Here is a 20,077-nt window from a genome sequence, read left to right as displayed (position 1 = left end):
TTGTGTCGGGAGCTGGTGCCTCTAAAATGCAGGAAACAGGGCTGTCCTGGAGTTCCTAGCCTCTAGAGAGGCTAACTGCATCACAGGTGCTGTGAGCAAGGCAGGAGACACAGGCCTTGGGAGAGCTACAGGGTAGCCTCAGAGTCACCAGCAGGGAGAGCTGGTGGGTGCGAAATGTGACGAGGCCCAACAGAGGATGCTGTCTAAGCAGGGGCCAGTATAAAAATAAAAGGCAAAGGCGGGGGACAGACGGGAGGAGAAGAGGAGGAGAAGGAAGAAGAGGAAGAAAGACAGGAGTGGGGGAGGCAGAGGACAAAGGGACATCAAATGCGGTAGACAAGTTCACAGAAACTTGGCAAGCCATTTGTCACAGCATGGTGGCTCATGCCTGCAACTCAAACAAGCTGAGACAGCAGGATTGCTGTGAGCTTGAGTCTGGGATACAGAGTGAGTTCCAAGCCAGCCAGTGCTATATAGCAAGATCCTAGCTGGAAAAATGCCCCAAACCAAAAACCCTACCAATGAACTGATGTGGGCTTCTCGCCATTTTAATTATATCAGCTGATTGCGAGGGATACTGAGACACTTGCCAAGTGTTTAACATTTATGTTTGCAGGTGTGTTGTTGATCATGCGTGTTTGCAGGTGTTCTGTTGATCATGCGTGTTTGCAGGTGTTTTGTTGATTGTTCGTGTTTGCAGGCATTTTTGATTGTTCGTGTTTGCAGGTGTTTTGCTGGGCATTTGCGTTTGTAACTGTGTATTGGACTTCTGAGTTTCCTGTTGCCTATTTATGTCCTTGTCCATTTCTCTGCTGAGCTACTTTGTCCCCCTCTCTTTGGAGAAATTCAGCATTTGACTTTCATGTAGATTGCTATAAACATTTCCTAGCTTGTTTTCAGTCTTGGGACTGTTTTGTATAAGCTATAATATTTATAAATGTTTATTTGTATGTGATCAACTTTATCTTTTCTTCCCTAATGACTTATACTCTTTGAGTCTTTCTTAAGCATTCCTATCCTGTGAGTTTGAGGTCAGCCTGGTCTACAAGAGCTAGTTTCAGGACAGCTAGGACTGTTATATAGGAAAACCCTGTCTCAAAAAACAAAAAAACAACAACAACAAAAAAAACCCAAAAAAGCTATTCTATTAAGTGTGTAAGGTGTCTGTCACACATGGTGACCTTTACACATGGGGTGGATTTTAAATGATACAAGGACTGCTTTTAGTTTTTGTGGGATGTTGATTTGATCTCACTAGTGCTTTCTAAGTTTCTCTTTCTATCCCTTTGAGGAAATACTTTGACCAAAGTCACTTACAGGGGAGAGGGTTTATTCTGGTTCATGGTCGAGGTTAGAATCCGTCACGGAGGGGAAGTCCAAGCTTCAGGAGCCCGCATTCCACCTGCAGCCACGAGTGGGCCTGACGTCTTTGCAACATTCTATCTGCCTGCCTGTTAGTAGCCTCTCTTTCTTCTTTATATCTTTCAATAAAATTTTGCCATTTCCTCCCAGAAAGGTCATGCACATTTTTCAAAAGATTTATTTCTTGATACCTTATTACTCTCAGCACTATTGTAGCTAATAATTTTCAAATTGAATTTCCAATCTGCTCCCTGTATGTAGGGGAAATGTCAGCTTTTGCATACTGGATTTATGCATGTGGAAACCTGGGCAAAAGTCTCATGGCAGCTTTTTAAATTAAAACAACAACAACAATTATTTGTGCGTGTGCCCATGCAAGCAGCCTGCCAGGCTGCATCTGTGGAGGCCAGAGGACAATGTGTGGGATCCTGGGGATCAAACTCGGGTCCTCAGGCTTGGCAGCAAGCCCCTTTACTCTCTGAACCCTCCCACCAGCCTTTGTCACAGCTCAATCTGAGATTTGCTAACAAGCCTGGCAGTGATTTGCAGTTTGTCGTTGTTAGCAAAAGAATGACTGATGGAGGAGAGTTATCTGTCTATGTTTCTCTCATTGGTTAATTAATAAAGAAAACTGCCTTGGCCCTTTAAGAGGACAGAAAATTAGGTAGGTGGAGTAGACAGAACAGAATTATGGGAACAAGGAAGTAGAGTTGGGGAGACGCTTCAGGCAGTCGCCATAGGGAGTCTCCATGCTTCTCCTCTCCGACATGGACGCAGGTTAAGATCTCTCCTGGTAAGCCACACCTCGTGGTGCTACAAAGATTACTAAATATGGGTTAAAGGAAGATGTGAGAATTAGGCAATAAGAGGCTGAAACTATGGGCCAGGCAGTATTTAAAAGAATACAGTTTCCGTGTAATTATTTTGGGTAAAGCTAGCCGGGTGGCGGGACACAGCCCGCTGTTCCTTCTACAGATTGGCGCTCCAACGTGGTGACTAAATCCACTTAAAAACTCAAGAGGGCTTTAAATAAAGGAGGGAGAGAGTTTAACACAGCTTTTTGCTGTTTGCCTGGACGTGCCGTAGAGAGATTTCCTGTTTCGGCAATAGCGGCAGAGAAAAAGCTGAGTCATTTTAAAACGCGGCTTCCTGGTGCTGTGCTGCCAGTGCAAATTCTGGCTATAAACCATTTCAGTGGCTTTTATGGACTGGATGTTTGTGTGCCCGCTTGGGATCGGCGAAAAAAAGTACTCGGAGACCATGCCGATGGCTCACTGCTCCCTGCCTGCACCTGGGCAGATGGCGGAATCAGGCTTAGGCGAGCGGGACAGCGTTTGCGGATTCCTGCCGCCATAGAGAGAGAGGTGTTTTCAGACTGCGCGGTGCTCTGCGCATCAGATTTGGCTGTAACTTTGATGAAAAGAGTTTCTGTGCCGCATACTCAGTCTCAGAGTTAAAGTGCTGAGTGCAGCTCCTACCTGGCAGCCCCAGAGCTAACAGAAAATGGTACGTCCTCCATTTTGAAATTGGAGAGAGGTGGAGCCAACATCCAGAGCAGCCCGCAGCTCTGCAGCTCAGAGCTGCAACCCATTCAGAGTCACAAGCGGCTCAGCCATGTTGGACTGGGCATGGCAAGCTCACAGTACCTGTTTTTGACCTAGGAATGTCACAGCTTAGAGTCTTAAGCGCTTAGCAATGTAAAGGCTCAAATCAAACAAGTTTCTCGACAGTAAAAAAATTACAGATTCACAATAGGACAGATTCAGACATAAAAGACTTTTAAATGAGTCACAGTGTTGGATGAATGTATGTAGGCTTGAGAGAGAGAAGAAGAAAATATAAAAAATAAAGTTAATGCCTAAAAAAAAGGCTAAAGTCTTTAAAGAGACAGAATAAAGTAAAGTGATAGAATGAAAATAAGCCGCATAAAAATGGAAAATTCACAGAGAGTCTGGATTATGTATTTTGTTGTGTTTTCTTTGAAATTTTTGACTGTAAAGGAGCTAAATACAGAGAGACATTTCATTATATGGGCTGCCAGGCTAGACCAGAATGGACATTTTAATGGTATGACTTCAGGATTTGGATCTAAGAACATGATGCTTTGGAAAAGAGTTTCTTCTTTTGTTTTCACAGAGGACGAGACTCTGTGGATTGCTTCTATCCCAATATGGTATGATAGACCACGCCCTCCTGAAAGGTTGCTGTGAACATCTTCAAAAAATTACTTCACTCAACTGCCAACTGAGAGGAACCTAGCACACAGGTTATACCATAAAAGACCTAAATAACAGCGCCCCCATTCAGCAGGAAGCAGTTTGGAGAGAAATAACTGCGCCCATTTTCCCAAATATTGTTTATAAATGTTCTTTTACATTTAAAGGGGGATATGATATAGAGATGAATAATTTGCATTGGTATGGATTTTAAGGTCAATTTGTTATATGTATATGTATTTCTGATCTTGATTAAGGTATTTGATTGTGTAGTACATTTAAAAATGTAATGTATAATTAGAAAATATAGATTGTTAATGGATAATCATTGATAATAGTTAAGCTTGTAGTCATGTTATTAGATTTTCTAGATATGTAGAGATATATTTCAGTTAGATAGACATTCTTCATATCTTTCAAAGACTGCAGAATATGGCATTTAATGTTTTAATAACTTAGGGTTTTTCATGACAATGAGACATGTCTGCTCCTGGCAGCACCAATCTACTTCGAGAGGAAGATGGGCATTGAAGAGGCTACTTATGGAGTTTGTTAGCCATTTGGGCAAGAAACTGCTCTTGCCTGGACTGTTGCATAAACTGGACACAAGGAACCCACAGAAAGAGGACTGCTGAACTTGCCTAAAGGTGAGATGGTCTTTCGGGGTTCCTGATTCGTGAAAGAGTCTGCGAGACGTTCTGCAGGACACAGCAGAAAGTGACTGAACTGTCTTTGGAATTTTTCTGCTTCATGGAAATGTCTGCTGGATACTGTGGGCCTGAAGCCCGAAGATGGATGCCCCAACGGTACAGAGGAACTTTGGGTGACTGTCCAGGCAGCGAGTTGTCTCTGTCATTTCTAGAGTTTTATAAGTTACTTATTTCTTGTTTACTTAGGTAGCATTGTATCCTTCTGGAGTCTTTGATGGAGTTGAAGAATAAATAGATAGTTATAGCTTTCCTTAGTTATGATAAAAGATAAAATAGATTTAAATATTGTAACTGTAATTCTTGCTTGATAACTGTTTTGTTATATGTAATTTTGCTATGTTAAAGTTGAAGCCTTCCTTTTTTGTTTAAACAGAAAAAGGGGAAATGATGGAAGAGAGTTATCTGTCTATGTTTCTCTCATTGGTTAATTAATAAAGAAAACTGCCTTGGCCCTTTAAGAGGACAGAAAATTAGGTAGGTGGAGTAGACAGAACAGAATTATGGGAACAAGGAAGTAGAGTTGGGGAGACGCTTCAGGCAGTCGCCATAGGGAGTCTCCATGCTTCTCCTCTCCGAGATGGACGCAGGTTAAGATCTCTCCTGGTAAGCCACACCTCGTGGTGCTACAAAGATTACTAAATATGGGTTAAAGGAAGATGTGAGAATTAGGCAATAAGAGGCTGAAACTATGGGCCAGGCAGTATTTAAAAGAATACAGTTTCCGTGTAATTATTTTGGGTAAAGCTAGCCGGGTGGCGGGACACAGCCCGCTGTTCCTTCTACAAATGACAGTACATTTCTTCTCCTGGTTTTATAATATTCATTCCTTGGCTTGACTGAGCTCTTCATAGAAAGCCCATGTAAGCCTGCAGTGTCAAACGTGGCGCCTCAGTCCCAGCTTGAAAAGATTCTTCTGACGTCTTAACATGAAACATAGGAGGCCCGTCACCCATTAAAGATGCTCACCGCTCTTCTTCAAAACAGCAGCTTTGGGTTTTATTCTGTTTAATCTTACTGAACACTTTCCCAGATGAACGGAGATGTTATAGGTGATGATGATGTCTTTTCTTAACCCTGTCACCCTGGTTAGTCAGTCCTGACAGTCTGCCAGACTGTCCCCAGCCATTCTCCAATCCATGCGACCCTCTTGCTGTGCTTCCACCTGTGCTCACAGGGGAGAACATGTACACACCTGTGTGCACACACATATACACATGTGTACACACTTGTAAATGGAGGCGGAGCTTTTTTCTCCGAACCACTCAGTCCCAAATAAACACACAAAAGCTTAATATTAAATGCAATTCTTACTTGATAACTGTTTTGTTGTATGTAATTTTACTATGTTAAAGTTAAAACCTTCCTTTTGGGTGAGACAGAAAGGCAAAAATGCTGAGGAATATCCTTCTGTATGCTGTGAATATGTATTACTCTCATTGAAAGATAATAAAGCTGATTTGGACTATAACAAGGCAGAATAAAGGCTAGGCAGGAAAGCCAAACTGAAAATATATAGAGAAAGAAGGACAGGATCAGAGTAAGATGAGCCAGCTTCAGGGGAAGCAAGATGCTAGAGAACAAGTAAAGCCATGAGTCATGTGGCAAAATGTAGATTAATAGAAATGGGTTGATTTAAGTTGTAAGAGCTAGTTAGTAATAAGCCTGAGCTATAGGCCAAACATTTTGCAATTAATATTAAGCTTCTGTGTGATTATTTGGGACCAGGTAATTAGGACAAAAGAAAAGATCCACCTCCATCTACACACACTCACACCTGCATGCACATGCATGTGTACATATTCACATGTGCGCACACACACATATACACAGGTATACACATACATGTGTACATATATATACACACGAACACTCACATGTAAGCAAACACACTTGTATACACATGTACACACATGTTCACGTGCACATATAGATATACACATGTGTAGACACATAATTTACCAATTTTGATATCTTTATAAGCTTGTGGATTTCTTTTTCATAATGTGCCACTTGAAAGTGTATCATTCACGTGCACAAGTCCAGGAAAGGCTGCTGCCTCTCTGCCATACTTTACTTACGAAAGACCATGAGCTACATGCTGCTGACTCCTATTGGGGTGTTGGGGTGCAGGTTCGAGTGCTGGCTTGTGGGGTTTTTAATAAACAGATGTGAGATGATGTCACACCATCTACCATCAGAGATACTAGCCGAGCCTGTCCGTCTTCTGTAACAGCACAAAGATAACTGTCTGGCTAGACCTTGCTACCAAGGCCAGGTGTGGAATCCCCACTATGACAGTAGCTCTGCCTGAGCTCCTGTTCAGTCTTTGCTTTCTAAACCCTGAGGCTATGTCATCAGGCATACACAACCTTAGAACTATAGCATCTCCCTGAAAATGTTCACCTTAAACAGCCAGTCTTTGTCCCACATCTGGCCAGAGCTGATGTTCAAATGTGGAAATAAGAGGTTTAAAAACATCATTTGGGGCAGAGGAGATGGCTTGGCAGAAATAATCCTTGCCACACAGCAGGAGAACCTGGACTTAAATCTTCATAACCCATATAAAAGCCAGGCGGAGTAGGGTGACCTCACAATACAGATATTCCTACTGTGAGATGGGAGTGGAAGCAGGAAGACCCCCGAAGCTTGCTGCTAGCAAGCCTAGCACAGGAGCAGTAGACAAGAGACCCTGCCTCAAAGCAAAAGGGAGAGGAGGACTGGCTCCTGAGCTTGCCTTCTGACCTCCACACGGGCACCATGCCACATGTGTGCCTCAATAACACACACAGTATACACACACAAAGATTAAAAGATAATAAATAGGGCTGGCAAGGTGGTTCTGTGGATGAAGGTGATTGCTGCCAATCCTGATGATCTGAGTTCAATCCCCAGAACCCACACATGGTGGAAGAAAAAAAAGTGACTCCCAAAAGTTGCCCTCTGACCTCCAAACTTGCACATGGTATTCACAGGTACATATATAACAAATAAATAATTTTAATTTTTCTGTTTTTATGTACATTGGTATTTTTGCCTACATGTATGTCTGTGTGAGAGTGTCAGATCACCCGGAACTGGGCCATTGTGAGCTGCCATGTGGGTGCTGAGAATTGAACCCAGGTCCTCTGGAAGAGCAGTCAGTGTTCTTAACCATTGAGCCATCTCTCCAGACCCACAAATAAATAATTCAAATAAATCATTTTAAATGTAGTAATTAAAAAATACCCAGGTGGTGGTGGTGCATGCCTTTAGTCCCAGCACTTGGGAGGCAAAAGCAGGAGGATCTGTGAGTTCAAGGCCAGCCTGGTTGACAGAGCTAGTTCCAGAACAGTCAAGGCTACACAGAGAAACCTTGTCTTGTAACACTAATAAATAAACAAATAAACTTTTTTTTTTTAAAAAAAAGGAAAGCTAATCTATCTACCTAATCTCCCCTAACCCTGATGGGTGTGTGACAGAGTTAGGGCTGGGCAGTATATGGGCTAGAATCCTCTCTGCCTTGAATGATCAATCCACAGGATCGAGAAAAGAGGGGGTCAGCTCTGGGCAGACACCAGTCTGGGAGGCTCTCCCCCAGAGTGCCAGCTGTTTCTCTACAGCTCCACGGGCCTCCCTCAGCCACGGGGACATTCCAGACAGTCTTTCCCTCCACAGCTGAGCAAGAGACCCACTCAGGAGGCTCCACTTGGTACAACCAGGGCTCAGGGAAGGGACTTTCTCTCAGGAAATTTCCCCTCCCTGAAAGAATGCAGGCCTTCTCTACATCAGTGACTTTCCTGACCAGAAACCTAGACATGCAGAATAGTCAGGATCTGATGTCCTGGTCTCAGGGCCCTCTCAGCAGTTAGCTCCCCTAGCCACCTCAGGTGGATGGGCATGAATGGACTGATGGATACACAGATAGATAGATGATAGACCGACAGATATAGATAGACAGACAGACGGATGGACGGACTGACGGACAGATGGACGGACAGACAGACAGACAGACAGATAGACAGATAGAAGATAAATAGGTGGGTAGGTAAATAGATGATAAATAAGCAGGTAGGTAGGTAGGTAGGTAGGTAGATATGTGGATGGAGGGATAGATGGGTATACATTTGGATAGGTTGCATTATGGTGTGTATGTATATATGCATACATGCATGATGTATCAGATGGATGATGCACAGATGAATGAATATGGATGGATGGGTAAAGGGATGGATGAATGGATAGACTGGTGTCCAGATGAATGGGCAGATGGATACACGGATGTATGGACAGCAAGATGGATATACAGATACACGGATGAATGGATGGATAAATAGATGGATGCACATATGTGTTTATATGCATGCATGCATGGATGGATGGATGGATGGATGGATGGACAGAGACGGATGAATGGATAGATGCCTGCATGGGTGTATGAATGGATGAACGGAGGGATGGATGGTCCCCTCTCTGTTGGCTGCATCTGCTGCTCTAGAGGTTTCCAGTTTTTCTCACTCTCTGAGACTGGTTCAGTATGGGGCTCTGAGACCTCTCCCCACTCAACGTGAGGCACCCCATTGGGGCTTCACAGTAGCCTTCAGCTCATCCGTCCCATTAAGAACACAGTCATTCCAGTACCCTAACCTCCCCAAGCAACATTACAGCTTTTTAAAGCGTTAGCTACCGTTCAGGTGTTTCCCGATTACTTTGAGTGGGGATTATCCTCGCACAGTCCAAACGCAAGCGTACTTAAAGGGCTTGTGTTAGGAATGCCTTCCTGGAGCTGGAGAAGGCTCAGGGGCTCAGAGGGAAGACTGGTCCTGCAGAGGACCGAGCTCAGTTTTCAGCGCCATTAAGTGACTTCCAGTAACTCCAGCGCCAGGGCGTCTCTCCCTCTTCTGGCCTCCAGAGGCAACTGTATTCATGTGTGCCTACTCTGCCCCACATACACATAACTTAAAAATAATAATAAAAAAATCTTCTCAAAAGAATGCCTCCAGCTAGTGTCCCTGCTATCTGGGTCCCATCATCAGGTGACCTTCACGGCTGATTCCTCCAGTCCCATCTAGACTAATCCAGGAAAATAACGCATTCTTTATTTCCTCTCCGGTTGTCCTCTGTCCTCGGCACCTCCTTGGTTTCCATTAATTATTCACCCTGAACTTCGTTCCCTATTTGAATAGCTTCCTCTCTTCCCAGCCCCAAGTACCGGCGTGGGAAAGTCTGAGGAGTTCCCGCTGGGTGAGGAGGTGGATTCCCGCCTCTCTCTGCTGCAGGGCTACAGCACTGCGCGTGCGCATTCTGGCAGGCGTGGCTTCTTGAGACAGCTTTCCCTCCACCTTCAGGGTCATGGTGGGGGGGGGGGGGGAGGTCTAGACCCTTGTTCTTGACCGCCCTGCAGGACTCTTTCAGGTCCCCGCAGGCAATGCCTTAGCCAGCTCCTCCTTTTCCCTCTCACCAACTCAGAGGGCCAGGCACGACTGTTTTTGACAATCGGGCAGGCAAAAAAGAAAGAAAATACGAGTGGGTTGATTGTGATTTGCATTCGGCTTCCTTTCAGCTAGCATCTTTCCAGCCGGCTTGGAGCTCACCCAGTTTCCGTCCTCCCCCACCGCAGTGTTCTCTTCTGCTTTGCCCTTTATATCCTTTATGTTGGTGCTTCCCACTGATTTTCCTACCAGGGAAATTCGCTGCTTCTCTGGGGAGTGACAGGCACGGTTCTAGCTTTATGGAGTGTGGGCTAGTTACCTATCTCTTCCTTAATGGTTTCGGGAGCTTCCACGAAAGGCTTCTGCATTCTGGGCCGTGTTTTAGAAGCATCCTTCTGTGACTGCTTCTCCCAGGTTCCTGGTTTTTAACATTTCACACTCGCTTGCCTGGGACAGCTCATATCATCCATCCATGTGGAGCGTGTCCTACTTCCTATTTTTCCAGATGGCCTCCCATTAGCCAGCCGTTCAGCCTGGTGATGTACGTCTCCACAGTGACACGCTTCCTGCCTCCTACTAAACCACGTTTAAAGTCAGGCTGGCCTGGGCTGTCTTTTTTCACACTATTCACCTGAGTCCCAGCACCCAGGACTCTCGGGGTCCTTAAAGCGTCTCTTCTTAAATATTTCATTTCTTTTTTTGGGGGGGGGGGGGGCTGGGATGGGGGTGGGGAACAAGGTGTCCTCATGAAGCCCAGGCTTCAACTCATCATTCTCCTACTCAGTATCCCAAGTATTGGGGTTCTAGATGTGCACCACCACACATGGATATATATATATATTTAGAAAATCTCTCCTTTCGTTGTGCCCCTCAAAACGTGGTGGGGGACAGGAGGGATGTCATCAGATAAGAGCAAACACTACTCCTGCAGAGGACCTGAGCTGTGGTCCCAGGATCCACATCACACACGAGAGCACACAGGCACACACAACACACAGGACACGGGTACACTATTTTAAAACAATAAGCAAAACACCTTTAATTGGGAATGAAGCTTTTCTGTGAGGAATGTGGAGAGGGCTTGGTGCTGGGGAGAGTGAACTTGGAGTTTTCTGGGCGGGGAGCCTCCCTGTGAAGGCTGCCGTCAAGATCGAGGGCTGCCGGATTCTGACCCCATCAAGTCTCTCAACTGACTTGCGGCGGGCTTCCACTTCGCTGGCCTCTAGCCAGACCGTGGGACAGGCCCTTACCCAATGGCAGGCATTTTCCCAGCAACCGTGTCCCTACTTCCTGCTTTCTTCTCCAAGAGAGTTTTCTAACACCCTTGCTCACCTCTCACAGAAGAAGGTGGCCCCGGAGCAGCAACCCCACAGGAGCCGCAGGAGCGCATTGTACCCAGGAACCGTCTGGATTTGCCTGTGTGCAGAGTGGGAGCCTGGTGCCTGCACCCTCTCCTTCCCTGAAACGGCAGGAGGTCTCGGGTACTCTCCCGTGCCCCACTGTGTCCCTCCCTAGGGGGAGGGAGAGCCTCGGAAGGCCAAAGGGGAAGGGTCCTGAAGGGAGAGCTTGGATTGGTCCCCTGTCAGCACATCCCTCGTGCACTACGTAGCTAACATGCTGTGTGTCTCCTGCAACATATTTAAACAGGCTCGTGCGGGGTTCATTTGAACAAAGCGACATCTCTGCCCCAGGGAGCTCCCTAAGAGGCAGACAGACATTACAGTAGGTTAATCTACGAAACCTCACTGGGTAAGGAAGATAGGGGAACTGGCTAACGAAAGTGGGGATTCGGCTGGAGGTCTCGGGTGTCTGTAGGTTGGTCAAGGATGCGGTGCGCCTGGAACGACTCGCACAGGGTGCACAGTACCAGGTCCCAGAGGCACACTCTAGATGCTTCTTTGTATTTTTTTTTTCCTGGAGCAAAGTGAAAAACCACAGGATGTGAATTCCACTGGCGCCCTCTGGTGGTCATATGAGGAGTAGGTTTGGATGGGTTGAGGGAGAAATCAAGAAACAGGCCGAGACTGCTACAGGATGGGTAGGGTTGAACTGCGACTCACGAAGAGATGTGGAGGGAGGGAGGGTGGATGGTGTGGACAGACTGAAAATATGTTGTATAGAGTCTGTGGGACTTGATAGTGGTAGAATCTCTAGTGTCCAAAATGCCAGGCTCTGGCTGGGTATAGGCGTTTACTGGCAAGCTTAATTACCAAAGTTCCATGTCCAGGACCCACACAGTGGGAGGAACGAGCTGACTCCTGCACACGTGCACCCACACAAATACAATAAATAAAATGCAAAGTGTGATTTAAATTTTTTTAATGTCAGGCTCATCGTCCTTAGCAATGTGGCAGGTGCTGGCATGGTGTCAGTAGATCTTTATGGTACAGTCCCCCCCAACCACATGGGGATGTGGCAAGAGGGTAGTCACCAGGAGCCAGGAAGCAGCCTTCCCCAGATGCTGACCTGGCAGAGCCCGGACTTCCAGCCCCCAGAAACACAAGCTGAGTTTATAAGTCATTCGGTCTGCAGCTCTTTGTCACTGTGACCGAACAAGACAGAGTGAGGACCGACTGGCGCTTTGGCTGACAGGCTGTTGATTGACGGTTGATTGACGATTGATCGATTGATACCGTATAGTACAACATACTGGTATAGTATTCGGGGTTTACTTCAACACACAGTTACAGTAAGGGACGATTAACAAATAAGAATGGGCTCCACTTTCCCAGCCTGTTGGGGTCTATGTATGCACTGTGGCATGACGAAATCAAGCTAATAATCACCCACATGGTGTTTTGTTTTGCTTTGTTTGCAGGAGGTGAGAACACCAGCTCTTGGCACAGTCCAAATACACAGTGCAGGCTGCAGAGCACCCTCTTCCGCTTCGCAGGCCTCACCCCGCTCACCCCGAGCATCTGTTCCCAGCTCTCAGCTCTGTCTTGGCTGTAGCGGACGGTTCCTGACTGCGGATCTGTGACCAGCTGTCTTTGCATCCTTAGCGAGCATAGGAGGAAATGAATGTTGCTGGATCATAGAGTTCCATTTTTAAGTTTTGAGGAAGCCCTGGGCTGTTTTCCACGATGACTGCTCATTTGCATTCTCACCAGCACTTCAGGGCAACCTTCCTCTCCTCCTCCACCACAGACCTCCGGCGGGCTGCCTTCCCAGTCGGGTGGCCGCCCTTCTGAGAGAGAAGCGGTGTCTCCCTGAAGCTTTCATTTGGATTTCCCCGGTGACTTATGAAGATGAGCTTTGTGTTCAAGTGTCTGAGCCCATTCTTGTCTTGTTCTGAGACGCGTCTGCTTGAGCCTTTGCCAGCTTTAAGATCAGATTGTCCTCCTGCTCTTGAGTTGGGTTTGCTCTTTATATTTCCTGGATAGCGGCCATCTGACAGATGTGTGACTTATGAATCTATCCAGCTGCGTGCATTCTCTCCATTCTGTTGATTGCTGGCTCTTTCACCTTCTGATTCAATGCATCCTTATATCTTCCTTGCCGTTGTTCTATGTCTTTTCAGGACCACATTTTTAAAGCATCAATGCACAGGACGATGTCAGGGAACTCTCTCCCCTTTTCTCCTAACACACTTACAGTCCCGCTTTCATAGCTCTTAACCAGTTGTGTGAAATTCTACTCTTTATTGTTATTTTATGTGCATTGGTGTTTTGCCTATATCTGTGTCTTATGAGGATGTCACATTCCCTGGAACTGGAATTAAATTGCAGACAGTTGTGAGCCACGATGTGGGTGCTGGGAATTGAACCTGGGTCCTTTGGAAGAGCAGTCAGTGCTCTTACCTGCTGAGCCACCTCTTCAGCCCCTACTCTGTGCATGTGAACATCCAGCACTCCCAGTATCATCTAGTCAAGAGACTGTCCCTGCCTCCTCACATGCTCCTGAAAGCCGGTTGGCTATAGATGTGTGTACGCTTATTTCTGGGCTCGCTGCTGTGTCCTGTTGGTCTGTATGTCTGCTTTTAAGCCAGCACCATGCAGTTTTGACTACAACAGCTTTGTAGTATATTTTGAAATCAGTTATTGTGATGTCTCCAGTTTTCGATGTTCAGGGTTGCTTCTGCTGGGTATGAGGTTCAGCACTCGAGAGGCTGAGGCAGGAGGATCACAAGTAGGAAGGCTTTTCTGCACTACATAGTGGAAGTGGAACTCTATTGTGTGCGAGAGAAAGAGGTTGCTTAGCTAGTCCACTCTTCAGGCTATTTCATGATTCCATACATATTTTAGTAATTTTCTTTCTTGTGAAAGATAACACGTAAATTTTGACAGGATCACTACCGAATCTTTAGGGCACTTTGGTTAGTGGAGGCATCTTTGTTTGATTGATTGATTTTGAGACAGGGTCTTGTATAGCCTAGACTGACCTCAAACTCCCTATATAGTCAATGACCTTGACCTTCTGACCTTCTGCCTCCACTTCCCAAGTGCTGGGATTGTAGATACACACCACTGTGACCGGTTTACGGGAGCTAGGAATGGGTCCCAGGTCCTTGTGCATATCCGGAGAATCACTCCAGCGACTGAGCCACATTCCCAGGCCAGTGCCGGCATTTTAATAGCAGGAGAACGGAGTCATGGACTCAGCGGTAATCACAGGCTAGCTCTCTACTTGCTGTGCCTTCTTCCATTTCTTTTCTGACCCCAGAGACAAAGATCTGCAGAGCTCCCCGATGGCCCCAACCTCTTAAAGGTCCCTAACATGACCATCCGAAGAACCTCACTTCCAACACACCTCATGCATTTTACAAAGAAGCAGCCCGGGCCTCGTCTCCAGGTCCCTTCTCATTGCCAGTCACCCACATGGCTTCCCAGACCAGTGACTAAGTGGTGTCAGGGCTGAGGCCTTGACCCAACTTGACCAGTGTCTTACAAAAGGAGATAGGAACACAGACAAGCACAGAGAGAAATGTCTGTGAGGTTTGGCCATGGTGGTGCATGCCTGTCATCCCAGGACTCAGGAGATGGAGGGAGAGGATCCAGAGTCCAAGACCAGTCTTAGATACATAAGCAGGGCAGTCTAGGTGCATGGACTTATCTCTGGAGGGAGGGTTAGAGAGGAAGAGAGACCAACTTGTAAGTATGTGAAGACCCAGGGGAAAATCACAGAGCAAAAGCCACAGAGATGCCCAAGGCAATCCAGGACTATTGAGATGACTTAGTGGGTTAGGTGACTGACACTAAACCTGATAACCTGAGTTCAGTCTCTGGGAACCACATGGTAGAAGAAGAAAACTGACTCCCAAAAGTTGTCTGACCCCTGACCTGTATGTGCACTGTGATACACCTGCACATACACAGAAACAAACATACACACACGCACATAGGCACACGCATGTGTGCACACACACACACACACACACACATACACACACACACACACACACACACACACACACACTACGCTTAGGGGGAGTGCTCTGAGGCAGGCCTCCAGGAAAGCTTCTAGAAAACCATAGGCTTGACCAAGGAAACTATTGCCAAGACTTAACCAAGAAAGGAAGGAACCATGGTCAAGTCACCGTTACCGCTGCCATCCAGAGGCTGGACACTGCCACCACCACAGTTTCTGTCACTTATCCCTTAGAAAGCACATGACTCGGTGCCCAGTGCTGCCACCTACTGTCACCTCTTTTCCATACTCAGACCCACTGGCTAGTCACTGCCCTCAAGAGGAGCAAGAGCACCCCCCTCCCATATACAGCACACCCTACTGAGAGCCATAGCTGCAAGGGATCCAGGACACAGCATTGTGGCAGCCTATCAAGGCCTTGACCACACAAGTCAGGGTGCCCCCCATCACTCCCTGGCTGTGTGATTCAGGGAGAATCATAGAATTTCTTTCAGGCTCAACCCCGCTCACAGGCTGGATGGGGTACCTTCAGGATCTCAAAGGGAAGGGCTTTGGGAGGAGCCAGCCTAAGAGAGATTTCTTGACAAGGCAGGTCCTTCTTTGCCAGCAGGGGAAACAAGAGGTGTAGATGGGTCCTAGTGCCTGGCCTCTCAGCCCACTTCCTTTTTAGACTCATTCCTCCCTCTCCCCTGAAGTCACAGGCACACACTGACCTACACGCAGGCATACACCGAGGTCATAGCTTCACCACATGGTTTGCACAGGTTGACCCGCTCACTCTTCCCCCTCCCGTGGAGGTCCTCAGACCCCCTCCAGCCCACAGCCCCTTCCTAGGTTCTCCCCAGGGAATGGTCACTGCTGTTCTCTGCTACTGTCCACATGGTGGTGGACTAACCCGAGGACTGTCTGCTCCCAGGGTGGGGTGGACCTCACTGCACCCCTGGTCTCCCTCGTGACCCAGATCGATGTCACTCACCACCTGAAGAAACTGAACACCAAGCTTTGTCCTCTGGTAACAAAGAGAATCACTGGCTATAGACATATTTGTAGGGACTAGAGAGGGGGAAGAGAGAGAGCTGATGGCTGTCAGTTGTGCCCAGGAGCACAGGAACGCTGCACAGATGACTTGTACCCCTGATGGGGATTGTCCTCACAGGTGAAGTAAGGGGCAATTGGCCACAGAGGACCAGAACCACAGTGGCCTGTGGACAGACTGGCAGAGAGGAACGATGCGGGGGAGGGGGGTGACCAGAGATGAGGGAGGGGGGAATGGAGCAATAAAGGAAGGTGGATGGGAGAAGGGAGGACAACGGAGGGAGGAGGGAAGATGATGGATAGGAGGAGTGACGACGAAGGGAGGGAGAAGGAAAGAGGGGGGAGGGAGGAGGGAAGGGAGATGGGGGAGCCAATGAATTTCCTGGAGAACCATCCCAGCACTCCATGTGAGGCCTTTACATTTTGACTATACCAGCCTTTCCTGTCGGCCTCTATGGGGTGTGGGGGTGGGGTATGAGTGACCCCAGGGGAAGCTAAGAACTCAGACAGTGATAAATAGTGTCCATACCATACCATTAACCGTCAGAAGAAATGGTGGGGGTGCGGGGAGTCAGAATAAATAAAATTCTAAGTAGAGATAGAATCTGACCCAGAACATCAAAGGCTTACATCATCCGTTCCTGTCAGACCCAACCTCCCACCCCTGTAGGAGGAGTTTCTCTCCACACCCCTGCAGCTCCTGACGCCACACTGCTCTCGGGCCCCAATGCCCTGTACCCTTCACTCTGAGACCAGCAGTGGAGACTCAGGGAAGATGCATAGAGAAAGCCAGACAGAGGGGGCCCAACCCCAGGGTCCCTTGGGTGAAGCTTGAGGAACCCTCAGAGGTGGGCATTGCTCTGAAACCCAGGAGTATTTCTGAGTGTGGTCCCCACTTCCGTCACACGAGGGCGCCAGTGAGCCGGCTGTGCTCAGAGTAGACTTCCTCCCATCAGTTTCTAGGTGCCCACAGAGCCCCAGGCCCAACCCTCCTGCTGCAGCTGGCCCTGGTTGGCTATCTGCTAACTGCATTCCATGGACTTTGTTAGCAAGATCCCTAAGAACTCCCCTGTGGGACTGCTGTCAGTCATTACTCCCACTCTCACAGAACAGGAAGCTGGTACCTGTCCTCGGAAGCTGGAGTAAGCAAGAGAAGAGCAAGCTTGTCCACGATTTCCATAGCATCTCCATGCCCACCCCAAGACCACAACGCACATGTAGCCCAGGCTAGACTCAGACTCACTATTTAGCGGAGAATCACCTTGAACACTTGATCTTCCTGCTTCCACTTCCCAAGTGCTGGGATTACAGGGTGCACTGCCACATCCAGTTTCTGGGGTGCTGGGATGTAAACCAGGGCTTTGTTTATACAAAGTAATCATCCTAGCACTGAGCCATGTCTGCAGCCTGCAGTACCTCCGCTTTGTGCAGCAAGGCTAACAAGCCTGGCTTTCGCCTTGCTGCTCGGATAGAACCGTGGTGGAAGCCTGGGATGTCTGACCTGAGTCCCCAGGCCTCATGTTCCTGTCTGGAGTCCTGGGAATCCCACAGTCTCCTGAGAGCCAAGCAAGGATGACTTCCATCCACAGATAGGTCATGAGTTCCCATCCCCCATGATGCTGAGCGTGCAAAATATCCCCACCACCATATCTGTGCCAAGGCTGTGGTGGACCCTGTTAGACCAGGACGGTGTTTCTCAACCTGTGATTGTGACCCCATTGGAGGACGCATGTCAGATATTCACATCTCGATTCATAACAGTAGCAAAATTACAGTTATGAAGTAGCAGTAAAATGATTTCATGATTGGGGGTCACCACAACATGAGGAGCTATTTTAAAGGGTCACAGCATTAGGAAGGGTGAGAACCACTGGCCTAGGTGACAGAGAAGACCCAGGTAGCTGTGGTCCTCAGCCTTCTGACAGTCTGGCAGACACAGAGACATAGGGTGAGGACCACACTGAGCAAAAGAACCCAAGGCCCCAGAGGAGGAATTGAAACCTGACTGGGTTTGACAGCACTGAGCAGAGCCTGCACCTCACTTCCTTGCTTCTTCTTCTGTGATTATGAAGGAGACACTTGAGCGGTTGTCAAGGCTCCTCCCATGGGCTGCCCCGGCCTGAGAGGACTACAAGCTCACTGCCTTCACACTGCCTTAGTTATTTCCTGTATAAAATGCAAAAGCAACTAAACCACAGTTTGGGGGTGCAGGCCACTGTTGTGAAGTCAAGACATCAGAGCTTGGTGTTGCTGTTCGCAGAGCACACACAGTCCAGACGCCCGGCTTGTTTTCTCCTTTTTCTGCAATCCAGGATCCCAAGCCAGGGAATGGCGCCACCCACAGTGGGCAGGCCTTCTCACTTTAATTTACCTAATGAAGGTAATCTCCCGCAGGTACACCCAATGGTCATCTCCCGTACGCGTTTAGAGCCCATCAAGTTGAACACAGATCTCAACCATCACAGGCTACCTTCTCTCCACCCCTGAGTGGGACTCCCTCCACCCAGCCCTGGCAAAGGCAGAAGCTGTGGAACCAGTGAGGGCATAGAACCCCACCTCACACCAGGAAGTGTGAAGCCTGTGGCTTAGCTCCCAGTGAGGCCCAGGGCCATGTTGGGAGGGAACGTCACCACCCCCAAGGGATTAGGGAGGAGAGCCCAACCTTTTGAAATCACCCCTTGCCTTTTGCTGGGGTGGGATGTGGCAGCTGTGGGCTGCGGGAAACCATCCAATAAACATTCCACACACCGCATGCAAAGAGCTAGCCGGACAGTCCCAGAGCCTACAGCGAGGGGTGGTGGAGAGGGCAGAGGGTGGGTGCGGAAGCCAGGGAAGGGATTTCGTTCTATTCCCTTTCTGGGAACTTGGAGTTTTGTTCCTTCAGGGCCAGCAAGAGGGTTCAGCAGGTGAGGGTACTGCTGCCAGTCCAGAAGGCCTGAATTTGAACCTCAGGACCCACGTGGTAGGAGGAGAGAACTAACTCTTGCACACACATGACCAGGCACCCCCATGTTCCTCAACATGCATGCTCAAAAATAATTGAAAATGTACTAGAGTTGTGTTTGTTTACATTGGGGCAAAATAGGCATAAAATTTGCCGTTTCTACTAGTTTGAAATGTGTCCTTCCTCACCAGGAGCCTTTGCAGCAGGCACCACCGCTTCCAGCCCGCTCTAGAATGCTCTCCATCCTTCAGAACTGCCATTGCATTCATGAAACAGCAGCTCCCACCCCTGCCCTGGCCCTGGCAATCGTGGATTCCCTCTCTCTCTGGATCTGATGCCCTCGTGACCTCCTGCAGTGGAACCCTGCAGCCTGGCCTCTGTGGCCGCCTTACTTCCTCAGCCTAGTGTCCTCACGACTGATTCATACTGTAACCCGTGACAGGATACCTTCCTTTTGGGGGGTGAATAATATTCTGTTAACTATGTGCGTACCATCTCCTACAGTCCATACATGGACTCATTTACCATGGATACTTGACTCCACCTTCTGGCTACTGGCTACTGTTAACGCCTATGGCCAAATAGTCATTGGAGTTCTATTGTGGTTTCAAGTCTAAATAATCAGATTTGAGTTTTAGACAACCACTTCAGATACTATTTGGGGGAGAGGGGGCAGGATGGGTGGGGCAAGGCTAGTAACCAAAGGGCTGCTGGGGGCTGTCACAGCTGCGAAGGTGGCACTGGTCCTTGGAGGTGGGACCGCAGTAATGGCAATCAAATTGTGTCCTAGTCTGCTCTATTTTACTTTTGTTTAAAGTTTATTTTTATTTGTGTATGTGTTTGTGTGGCTATGAAATTGTGTGTGCAGTGCCTGCAGAGGCCAGGAGGGGGCACCACATCCTCCAAAGGGTTGTGAGCTGCCATGTGGGTTTGGGAATCAAACTCAGGCCCTCTGGGAGAACAACTCAGTGTTCTTAACCGCTGAGCCATTGCTCTCTGGCTGGTACGACCACCCCACTGCCAATGCATTCTGTG

The sequence above is a fragment of the Arvicola amphibius genome, chromosome 9, assembly GCF_903992535.2.
Source record: "Arvicola amphibius chromosome 9, mArvAmp1.2, whole genome shotgun sequence".
Lineage (NCBI taxonomy): Eukaryota > Metazoa > Chordata > Mammalia > Rodentia > Cricetidae > Arvicola > Arvicola amphibius.
Note: the sequence above shows the minus strand (reverse complement) of the source record.